The sequence below is a fragment of the Mycteria americana genome, chromosome 11, assembly GCF_035582795.1.
Source record: "Mycteria americana isolate JAX WOST 10 ecotype Jacksonville Zoo and Gardens chromosome 11, USCA_MyAme_1.0, whole genome shotgun sequence".
NCBI classification, from domain to species: Eukaryota; Metazoa; Chordata; class Aves; order Ciconiiformes; family Ciconiidae; genus Mycteria; species Mycteria americana.
In genome coordinates, this window is record NC_134375.1 from 5552282 (window position 1) to 5564793 (window position 12512).

The window sequence follows — 12512 nt, forward strand, 5'->3', positions numbered from 1 at the left end:
TCCTAAGCAAACACTCCCCTGTGTTTTGAATAGCTTGGTTTGGATGCATTTACTTGAGCAAATTTGTATTAAATTGCTGTTTAAAGAAACCTCTAACACTTTCTTGGCTCTTTAATAAAAGAGAGCGGGGCCTGAGGGTTGCAATATAAATGTACTGGTTTCTTCTTTTTCACTTCTCCTTTCAATAGTGAAGTGTTGAATCAGCAATTTCAGCTGATCCTAGTTTTGCAGCAATGCTCCCCGTCCCTGATGTTTAGCAACATCTCAATTTTGAATCAATAATTTTTTTAACTATTATTTTCTCTTTTTACTTGATTCTGGTGGTAGGAACACATTCCTATGTATATAAAGTTTGTCACAGACATACTACATAATGAAGCTGACATGTAGATTGGTAGTATCTGGAAAAAATGTCACCATCTTATCCTATAAAGGATTACCCATGTATTTTGTATAATGTATAGTATCAATATGGTAGAAATAAGTCTTGCTTATATTGACATGCCGTTCTTGTAATGAAACTGTTCAATATCTCAAGACACGGGTTTAGTATTTTGATTGTGAATATAATTGCATTCTAAAATAAAATACCCAGAAGTCATCTTTTCAGGTCTCTTGACTACCAGAGTCTGAACTTTAGATGTTAGCTGTTGATAGCAATACTAAAACTGAAAATAGGCTAGTGGTTCTCAATCTAGTTCATGAGCCTGTTCTTTTAAACACTTGCAGCTTATTTCCAATTTACTAAAAACTAACTACTACTGCAGAATTCCTCTCCAGGATCACTGTTTCCAGTATAATTTAATTTTTGGACCCAAAGTCATTACATGAGCCAGCACAGTAGGGCAGCTGTGGAGTTCTGAATGAAACTGAGTGTGCAAACAAATGAATTGATGCTAGGTACTTGGGTCAACATTCCCCTCACTTTTTAGGGTAGGACTACAGCGTACTTATACGTGTACGCAGAATGTGTAGCAGCCATTCAAAGGCTGTAGCTGCAGCCTTTAGAGGTAGCTTTTTTGGCTGTGTTGTAAAGCAAAAATGCTGCTTTTTTGGCTGTGTTGTAAAGCAATTGATTTGAGGTGATGTGGTTGAAGATGCTATTAAAAGAAAAAATGATGATATCTTATTGCTTCTGCTGTTTCATTAATAGTGAGATTTTGTTTTTAAATAGCCTGATAGAAGTGTGTCTGTCACAATTGTTTAATCCATGACGTTGGGGTCTTAATGAAGAGAGATACTCTTAAATACGAAGTAGTTTGAGGGTATTTTCCTTGCAAGCAAATGTACGTATATTTTCCTACAAAATATTACATGTTTAAATAACTAAAAGATTATACGAGGTCAGACTGTTTGCTCAGACCTTTTCAGTGACTTCTGTTTCCACCACTGAAAGAATTGGTTGAAAATTAGAATTCTGTCTTGCCTTGAAATACATATGTGACTTTTTGGAGTAGTGGAGGTTAATTTCTGAGGCAAAGCATAGGACTATATCCAGCATGTTGTGGTTCAGGATACTGTCTTTCACTATGATGAAATATGCAAATGAAAAAAAATTTGGGTGGTGTTTTATATTTAACATTATCACATCAGTGATACAAAATTCTATCTTGATTTCTTTATTGAAAATGACTATATTTGTATTACTTTATATGTCTGAGGAAGCAAGCAGATGCTGCCATATGTGGCTAATGCTTACACTGCAGTCTCTTTTTCTTAAGCTGATCTTGTATATGTTTGTTATTGTAAGGCAAACTAAGTACTTTTTCATTTTCTAGCTCTGTTTATAAATGTGGTTTACATAAAGTGATGAATCTAACATCAACTGCACAAATCTGTCTTGGAGACTGTCCATCACATTTTAATAACATGACATATTCCTTTCATGCTCACAACCAGTCCATGTGGAGTGCAGTTGCATATTTTGGTTTTAGCTAAGTTTTGGCTCTTCCCAAGTTGAACTACACCATTTAAGCTAGCTGAGTATAGAAAAGCTATTTTTCGGCTTCTGTAGTTCATCTTGATTCTTCAATACTAATATATAAAATAATAATTATTATTATTTATTATCATGCATGAATTAACTTTCACTTGTTAATACATGCATACTTTTTTGCGTATGTTTGGCAGCTGACTTAGAAACTGCAACAAAATGTACTGTTCCATTTTGCAGTTGAAGTCTTTAGTCCCTGGCATTTATTAGCAATGTATCAATATTGAAGGGCAATTCAGAGCTTGCTGTATTAAGAGATCATGTATAAAAAGAGCTATAATGCAAAATGTGCATGTACATGCATCCATGTGATTGTCAGGCCTATCATGTTTTATGCGTGCAAGAATGTGGTGATCTGGAACGACAGGAGAGGCAAAATAGTAACCTGAAGAGACAGATCTTATTTTTCACCCTTGCAGATAGTTTATGTGCCTGGGGAGAGTAAGTTAACTTTGTTCTACCTTAGGCTATAGGTTAATACAAATTTATCTGTGTGGGAATGCCAATTTAAGAAGTCCCCAGCTAGTTTATTCCCACCTTGATGCTCATCTCCTTGGTCCTGTAACAAGGTTTGTGCACTTAACTGGGTCAGGAAACTTCTCTACCTGAAAAATAACCTGCTTGATGAATGAAGGTCTTGAAATAGTTTTGGTTTCTGTACATGTCAATTGTTAGTCTTGGTTTTGACGCTACTTACAAGTTTGGGTAATGTTACATCGCATTTTTATGGAATATGGGTATTCATCTGCCTTACAGACATTGGAAACACCAGACATTCTTTCATGGAAAATCAAACAGTAGTTAAAATTAAAAGCTCTGCAACCTGTGCCAAACTACTGAATCACTCTGATAATAAGTTCTAAAGGAAAATTTTCTGTTTCAGAATACAAGCTGGACTGAGCACAACATTTCCTCACAGAGTATCAAGCGTTTACTCTGCCAAAGTTTAACAGTTAAAAAAACCCCAAACCTGATCACCTGTAAATGCTGGGTTTTTTGTCCATTTTTCCCTTTGTTTTAACAAACAGTATGAATAGTATGGAAGTGTAAATGAATTAGTTTTCTTATACACAACCTTTTGCTAGATTCATGTTGTTCAGAACATACAGGCAACATTTAAAGTGGTAGCTGTCATCAATTGCCATTGAGTTGGTAGTTTTAAAAAAAAACCCCAGAAATGTGGCCATCCAGTCCTTTGTATTCCAGAAAAAATGAAATAAAGTGTTCCAAGTGTGTTAGACTGCAAAGCTAATTTAATTTGGTATTATGTTTTTTCCTAACTTTACCTATCAACAGAAGTCATTTATATTACATTAGAAATTCAAAGATCCAAAAGAAGATGACCTTGACTCAGTTTGTGGTAGACTGTTAGAAATGGAAGCAGCAAATACCACATTTATAACACAGTAATTACCACAGTTTGCACTTCTGTGTCTAATTGAAGACATGGATCTGTAAACATTTGCATGTACTTTGAGTATATGCTGTTTTGTAGGTGGAAAAGTAACAATGTTTCTGGGGAGGATCTCCAAACTAGATTTGTTTGTAAGTTTTGAAACACACAATTTGTTACTTTGGAATAGTCAAAATGAAAGCTTTCAAAAACATTACTCATAAAAAGAAGGATATTATCTCAGCAAAGAAGTGATTGCCCTACCACATTAATTAACCTAGCCTGTGTTCTCAGATGCGTGTTTTGTTCTTGGGAATTTTATAAAGGATCTATAAAATTGTGTCTTGTCGACACAATAGCAGTAATTCTGTCATGCAAGGTTGGGTCTAACACTAAATACATTGGGAGACCTCTGAAAAAGTCTGCTTTAATTGTAGTTAACCACTGCTGTTATGCTTTTAACATTATTTTCTCATAATTATGCTATTATTAGATCATAAGTATTATGTAATCTATATTAAAGAGAGCTTTAAACTAAAGTTGCTGGGGGAGGGGAACCTCAATCCATCCCAATCCTACCAGTTTGATGCCAGTGCCAGCAATAGATGCCCAGAGCCTGGAGAAGGATCACAAGTCAGCAGGAGAGCACCTGAAGAGCAGCACAAAGGAATTCCAGCCACTCCAGCCAGTAAGTCAGCTTCATCGTGGGCCCAACTTAAATGCCTTTATGCAAACGCACGTAGCATGGGGAATAAACAAGAGGAGTTAGAGATGTGCGCATGCCTGCAGGGCTATGATCTTACTGGCATCGCTGAGACTGGTGGGATGGCTCCTATGACTGGAGTGTTGGAATAGAAGGTTACAGGCTCTTCAGGAAGGACAGGCAAGGGAGACAAGGAGGGGATGTCGCCCTCTATGTCAGTGACCAGCTGGAATGCACGGAGCTCCGCCTGGGGATGGATGAGGAGCCGACCGGGAGCTTATGGGTCAGGATTAAAGGGAGGGCAGGGACAGGTGACATTATAGTGGGGGTCTGCTGCAGGCCACCCAACCAGGAATACCGAGTGGATAAGGCGCTCTCTAGACAGACAGGAGCAGCCTCATGTTCACAAGCCCTGGCCCTCATGGGGGACTTCAACCACCCCGATATCTGTTGGAGGGACAACACAGGGGGGCATAAGGAATCCGGGAGGTTCCTGGAATGCATTGATGATAACTTCCTTCTCCAAGTGGTAGAGGAGCCAACGAGGAGAGGTGCTATGCTGGACCTTGTTCTCACCAACAAGGAGGGGCTGGTGGGGAGTGTGAAGCTCATCCCTGGAAGTGTTCAAGGCCAGGTTGGATGGGGCTTTGAGCAACCTGGTCTAGTGAAAGGTGTCCCTGCCGATGGCAGGGGGGTTGGAACTAGGTGATCTTTAAGGTCCCTTCCAACCCAAACCATTCTATGATTCTATGATTTTTTTTTTTCCCAAGTTGTCACTTAAAAAAAGACAATCAAATTTCCTTTAATCACTTATATATCATAAAGTGTTTTGCTGATTTTTAACATTCATTCTTTTCCCACTTCACCTGTAGGGGAAAACCACAAGTAAGCATAAGAAGTAAAGGAACAAATATAGAAATTAAATGTAAAGTAGGGAAAACCTGCAATATTTGATATACCATTAACAGACCTAATAACTATGCTGTTAAGTCTACTCTTTTACTAGTGAAAATATGTTGAGGTTCTGCAGCTGTTCATACTAGTTGTGCTTATGTATTAAAAAATAAAACTTGTGTGTATAAAGTAACAGACACATTCTTGGAATTATTCCCTCTGTGGGTATGTGGTGTTCAAAAAGTTGAATCTGCTACAGCCTTGAACAAACATGGTTACTTTGATTTAGGTAGCAAAGGCCTATGGCTGATTGAATCTAGGTGGGAGCTCAGTGTCATTTGCCATTGCACATGCAGCAATGTGGTGTGATAGGTGTTACAGCAGAGCTGACAAAAAAAATGAAGGAAATCGGAAGGCAAAAACTTCTAAACTAAGCTAAAAGACCACGTAGAAACTAGCAGAGAAGTTAGCATTGTCTGACAGATATCCTAATATACTATTTCCAAAGGTATTTGTTTGGAAATACGGGAATGTATTAGTTAAGATGTTTGGTTCCCTGGATGGTTTTGCACTGCTTTTTATCATAGATAGAAATTCACTAGATGATAGAAGTTACTTTTACCACTCAGTGGAAGTACTTATGTAAATTGAAAGAATGCATGTCATAATCACATATTAACTTGCGGTATGGAAAATGAGGTCTTTTTTGTAGAACAAATTGTAAAGCAGAGGCTATTATTTTTTTTCTTGAATACTTATATTCTACAAAGGGTAATTTCCATTTGGCTTGTCTGCAGCAGTACAAAGTAGCTTTGACTTTAGCAAGTAAGCTTACTTACCAATGTATAACTTTTATTTTGTTAAACAAGCAAACTACATCTTTGATAATTTGTCAGTGTATGATTCATACTGTGGCTATACTTTTGTTTCATGGTTATTATAATTTCGATATGTTTTATAATTAATGTAGAAGATACATGTCTCCTCACATAAAACCATGGGCTGTTCTTTGCTCAGAAGATTGGAAAGTAATTTAATTAAACTAAAATGGAGAATTAATCAATGTTTCTTTCATTTGAGGTGTTACCAGATGCTATCAAAATAGCCTTCAAAATAAATAGAGAATATAGGTAATACAGGTCTATTTGAACCCATATATCATCAAGAAAGAAAGAGAATAATTATTTTGCCTTTTCCAGTGCAAAAACTAGGTTAACACAAAAGAAATGAGTGGGTGGTAGGTTCAAACCAAAAGGGAATATTTTATGAAACTTTTATAGTTTAGCTGTGGAAATATGCAAGAAAGAGTAGTACCTTTTAATGTTTTATATAAACCCAAAAAATAATTTGTCTAATTGAAAAAGGAAAAGCCTTGCTTCCTGAGTTCTTTGTTATGAGAGCCAAACTGTGCTGGAGAAAAAATGGAAAAAGAGTTCTTCCTGGAAGACTGGTAGTGAATAAGCTTTACTGAAGAAGTTCAGACCTATCTTGCATTAGAAGAAAGCAAGCCATATATATTTATACAGAATAGCCATTCAAAAGGGGATATGAACCATGAAATATTCACGAGGGCAGTTGTTCCCTAACTATGAAGGTTTTTAAGGAACAGAATGCATGAGGCCAGAGGATAAAATGTAATGGCATAGCCAACTTTCAGGATTTTGGAGAAATTTCTGTGAAAAAAATGAAGTCAATTTTAATCCTTTTTCCTAATTTTAATCCTTTAAAAATACCATTACATAATTCACTTAGAAGATTCTTGTCTGGGTTGATAGTGTTGTTGCATATCTAATATTTCCACAGCTGTGTTCAGTATTACTCCTTTGAGAAAAATATCTGTCTTGTGGAAAAAATAAGTCAGCCTTTATATATTTTCCCTAGGACTTGCTATCATATGAAAAGTTCCCACAGAGAAACATAGATTTATTTTAGTAATACTGCATGCAAACCCTACAGTTTTCTGTATATATGCTCATAATGCTATACACTTGGAATGGAAGTTCTTTTCTCTGAATTAACAGAACTGCTTCAAAGTACTTTGTAGAAAACAATACATTATTAGCTGGTCTTAATAACTCATTTTATCAAAGCTATGTTAATATAAATAACAGCATAAATTGGAAGCTATGAATTACGCAAAAGTTTGCATTCAGTAACTGTGTGGAGATCTGTATCCTGTACAAAGAATTAAACACAAAAGAAATGGAAATTCTACCAAACTACGGTAGTCATTTACTCAGTGGCTGTAGGAAATGCCTTACATAACAGACTATTAAAGAAGAAATTATAAGGTAAATGTTTTTTAAGATGAACATTTAAATAATGCAACCTTATGTTTTAATTTACTTTAATTCTTAAATCCTTAAAAAAAAAAATCCATTTAATGAATGGAGTCAGGATGGCTCAAGCAGTCTGTAGAAAAATTGTTTTGGGGAATTCACTCAACTCTTGAGTATTGCTTCGTTTGTAGACACTACAGAGAATGTTTGTGTCCATTATGGCTGGCAAACTCCTAGGAATGGACTTGAAACACTAGGCAAGAACATCACTGGCTTTTATGGGAAAAGCAAATAGCTAAGCCTTTGTAACTCCCAAACACCAGCTAATTCTTTGAGCCCAGTGCAACAGTTATTGAACCTTACGATAAATAAGCAATGTTCAGGCATTTCCCCAACTGCCTTGCTCCCAATACCCAGCATAGTTTTGCATATTTTTATCCTCCCATAGAAAAGACATTAATGTTTATAAAGGAAGCTGCAATCTGTGGAAGAGAGAAGATCTTTCCTTTTTCTTGATATGAAATGGTCTTTCAGTTAGTTGTAGTACACATTTCCCCAAGCTGAAAAAATTACAATTTCTGAATACAGAGCTTTGAAGTCAATGCCCCAAGTAAACCTCGTTACCCATAGAACTAGAACTCCCAGATGAAAATATGAAAATAAGTAAAAAAGACTACTTCTGGTCACCAGGACAGGGATTGCCAGCTATACACATTAATGAAAGACAGACCTGTATAAAATACAGATCAAACTTCTAGTTTTAGTGACTGAAATAGAATGATTCATGTAAGCTGTGTGGGCTCATATAATAGTACTCAGCTACGTGGCAATGACAAGATGTAAAGTGTCATCAGCTCTCTAGCCCACCTCACTGTTCAAATGAGATTCCCCTTCATTTGTATCTTGTAGTATCCTGGGAAACTTGATTCACTAGTGGGAATTTTTAATAGACATGACTGCAGAGAAGAGGCAGGGGTGTATTGCTCCAAGAAACTTCATAGCAATGACCAGATTGTGTATTGGGAAACTTTATTAACTGTGTTCACAGGCTGATAAAGTCAGTAAGTACTTAATGGAAATGTGTAAAGTGATGTTCAGCAGCAATTAGGCAGGGCTATGTTGTAAAGTGCATAAGAACAGCTGTGCTGGATCAGACCAGAGCTCATCTAGTCCACTCCTCTGTCTTTGACAGTGACCAGAAATAGTTCCACAGGGAAAGGGTACTGTTGTTTATGGTGTTCCTTTGCTTTTAGTTTTCTTGAAGCAAAATAAAGCTGTGTTTTTAAGACAGCTATTTCATTTAATTTTGAGGGTCACCCTGAGGTAGTTTGGCTTTTTTATGCCATTCCTTTTAAGACTGATCAAACATTGTCTAGTTTAGATAAGGACATTTATTGTGTGAAAAAGTTGATGCCATAATGCTAGCAAATCTTGTTGGTTTAGTTTTGCTTTATTAACTGGAGTATTTCAGTATCATAAAATGAATGATAATTCATGATGAATTTTTTTATGGTATGATCAAAAATGTTTTATGCAGTACTCGACTATGTAAGTTCTTTCAGGAACACACAGTGGTATATGAATGTTTTCCCAAAGGTAATTTAATGACATAGTAACTGTTGCAACTTGTTCATCTTGCATCATATATAATGGAAGATGTTTATGAAAAGTTCTGTTTGATATTCTCTATTTGCTTCTTAAACTGAAAAGGGAAAAACAGTGCTAAGTCTTTATGGGTCTATCCTGATGGAATTTTAATGTGGAACAGGGTGTCTGTTAGCAAGGAACATTACATGTGTAATGAGACTTTGTAACTTGGGTATTGGGAACATTAAAGCAATGTATTTCCATTGAACTTCATCATAGCAGTTGTAACAAAATTGTTAAAATTATGCTTGCTAGCATTTGAGTATAGCTGCTTGATGCCTGAATCAGTATAAAACTTTTGAGTAATATGTTAATTTATTAGGAAAATAAAAAGCTAAATTAATTTTGATCATATGATCATTTCTTAGTGTGGAAAAGGAGATCTGTTTAATACATTTTAGAGTTTTGTAAGTGACGTCTTCGCTACTTTTAGATGGAAAAAGTGTTCCAACATTTTTCCACAATATTTTGGGCCTTGCAACTGTACAGAAGTTGTTGACATCATTAAATCAGAGCTCTTATTTCGCATGTCCACTGTTTTTTCCCCATTTAAAATGGTTTTCAGTGTGCCAAGAAAAGTAAAATTAAAGCCTTTCCTTTTGAAATGGAGAGTTTGGGATTTAATGGTAACTAGCTATAATAGAAGGGTAATGTTACTAAATAAGCAATAGCAGCAGGGATCTCTCTCTTTTGTTCATTAGAAAACAGGAATGTATGTCTACTGAATAAGTCAAACATACTATTATGAACTAGTCTTTTTGGATGGATGTTTATACCTTTTTCATTTTTCAAGAAGACAGTAAGACTGTTATGCAGGGTTTCCTCCAAATGAGTGTAGGTTACATGGTTGACTGATGTTTCTGGTCCACTCAATCTTTAAATGCTTCCTGCATGCAAAACCAGCTTTAAAAGTAAATCTCTTAAAAAACATGCACTCTTTCCAGAATAGGCTTCACCTCTGTGGTTGGGACAGTCTACAAGATGGTCATAGTATGATTCTGATCCCCTTTAAGCAGTGTTTTGACCTGAATTTTGGTCTTCCAAGACTTGATAGATAACTTTAGCAAGGAGTGGTTGTATAAAAGTTGTAATACATGTTGATACTGCATGTTCATTGTTGCTTTGTGCATTTAAACAGGAGTGACCCGTTGTTAATTGTTTCAGGCTGTAAATCCAAAGAGGATACAGGCAGGTCCTTGTGGTTATATTTTCAAATGTCTACACTTCCAAATGAGTCAAGATTTTGAAACTTACTTTAGGAAGCTTCAGAATTCCAGAGCACCAGATATTGTATTGGTCTACAAACCTACGATCTGCAGACTTGTTTTCTGAAAACTGCTTCATATAGCAAGTCATCAGGATTATTGTATAAAATTATTTTGGTAGTATTTTCTCATATTTCTAATATTTTACTGTCTGTACTCTTGTGTTCTCTGAAAATTGTATACATTAGAATATAAACATAGTACTTAAATTAGAAAAAGTTTTCTCATGAGAGTTTCAACTAGTTAACATTTGTATTACTATACAACAGGAATGATAAACTGTTTTGCTGCCATGATACAACTGCTTATAAAGTAGTGACTTGAGAGAGATGTTAAAAGTTCACTGATTTCTTTCAGTAAAAGAGTAACCAAATTGTTGGTAGAGAAATGATAAAATCATGCTTCCCAGTTCTGATTTTTTTTTTCTTATTGAATGCTAAGGGGTTTTTGCAGTAAGTGCAAGCATGATGCATGTTTCAGAATTGAAGTTCAGAAATTGTATCAACCACTCTCTGTAGTGTTATGTAAAAGAGAATTCATTGGGTGAAATTCCCTTTGTCGTCTTGGGCCACTAGAAAGCTAGTGGTCACGCCTCAAACTCCTTTTTGGGGTAAAGCTGAGTGATTTGTAGCTTTGGCATGAGGGGATCCCTTTATTAAATTGAAATGGAAAATGGAGAAGGGTGTGTACTGTGAGCTCTACAGTTTTGGGGTCTCAGAGGTTCTAACGGCCTCAACACACAGGAATTAATAACAACAGTCTCACTTTGGGAGGGTGAGAGGTTTTTTTTAAAAGAGAGATCTTTTACCTTATCATAGAGGAAACATTGCCTCTAATCATAGCTTCAAATTCAGAAAGCTACCCGAGCTCCCATGGTAACAACCTTACTTTGCTGGACACCTTTGCAGTTTTCATTTTACCAGAAATGTATGTCCCTGTGCACAACAGTTCAGGCAGATCCTCAAAGTTCTGTCATCATTTAACCAGTAGAAAGATCCTACTCCATAAAAATGTCAGTGTCAATACCTTTTCTCTTAATATGGTGATAACCACATTATGTTATGTTTGAATTTATAATGGGACCTACCTGAAGGATTTAGCAGGTCTTGTCCAAATTCTTATGTATGATGCATGAGCCAATAATGCAAATCAGAAGTTAGAAATATAACAGACAGAGAATCTAAAGCCCCCAGATTCCTCTTATGCCACAAAGCATGGTGGTTATGGAATTGCTACGGCTATTGGATCCTAACCTTTGCTATTTTGGGTCTCTTACTTTAAAATATCTTACCCTCTCATGGTTTCAACATTTGCATTACATCCTTGTATTCAGATATCTTTACCTTACATTTGTCTCTGGCTGGGTTACTAAAAACAATTTATTCAGGTTTTTGCTGTACTCTAAGTAGTTTCTTCTCTGAAATGGTTAAAAAAAATCTGATGGGACGTCTCTGCAGTCTTAGCAACTTACAGCTTGTTCTCTCTTGAATTTATCTGTGAATACAAATTGCAGCTACATCTGCACCTGGAGAGCAGGAGAAATGAGAGTACTTCTGTGCATCTACCCAAATCCGATTGTTTGTCAAAATTGTTACTTGATGGGCTTAACGGCTTTCTTCCTCAAACCACATTCTTGTCAGGGACTTGCCGATTTGCATACAGTGACTTTCTGCAGGCAGTCATTCCACCTATCTAGGAATAATGTGAAGGCTCTCCCAGTGTATCCCAATTGAGCTTCTTGTCAGACTAAAAGATCAAGTGGTGCCTACTTCTGTAAGACTTAGGAAATTTTCAAAGGACCAGTATGACCGAGGTTCAAGCAAGTTATTTCAATTCCACAAGAATATCTAATGACTATTGCACGATTTGAGCCATGCTATTTTATGAGACTTCTGAGTCTGATAATACTTAGCAGACCTATATTCCATTCTTGATCTAATTGCCTTCTTGAAGTATATTCATTTCCAGTGTGAGTCTGCAAAAATTAAGTATTTGCTCAAATATATTTTAGGGAATAAACAGTAACTTGTAGGGGGGTTGTGTTGAGCTGTCCTTGCATATTTTTATCCTACTGGTGGCCAAAGATTCTGAATTTGTTCCCATATTTGTCTTGACCAAGAATGGTCAGGTCACTTTTCTGTCTTACTGTCACAAGCTGTAAAATGATGATAATCCCATTTACTTTGTTTATAAAATCCTTTGAGGCTCACTGTTAAAAAGTGGTGGGATTTTTTTATAACAAAGCCCATTTAACTTCCAATGTAGTTGGTAATTTTGAAGAGTGAACAGACTTAAAGTGCTTACACTTGACATACAGAAATGTGATCCAAGTTTAATT

General features: G+C 36.1%; 1 protein-coding gene across 1 annotated transcript in view; it reads left to right on the forward strand.

The window, feature by feature from the left end:
* CENPP (centromere protein P) overlaps window positions 1-12512 on the forward strand; it is a 153795-nt gene that overhangs the window by 85466 nt on the left and 55817 nt on the right. The gene's annotated exons all lie outside the window — the stretch shown is intronic.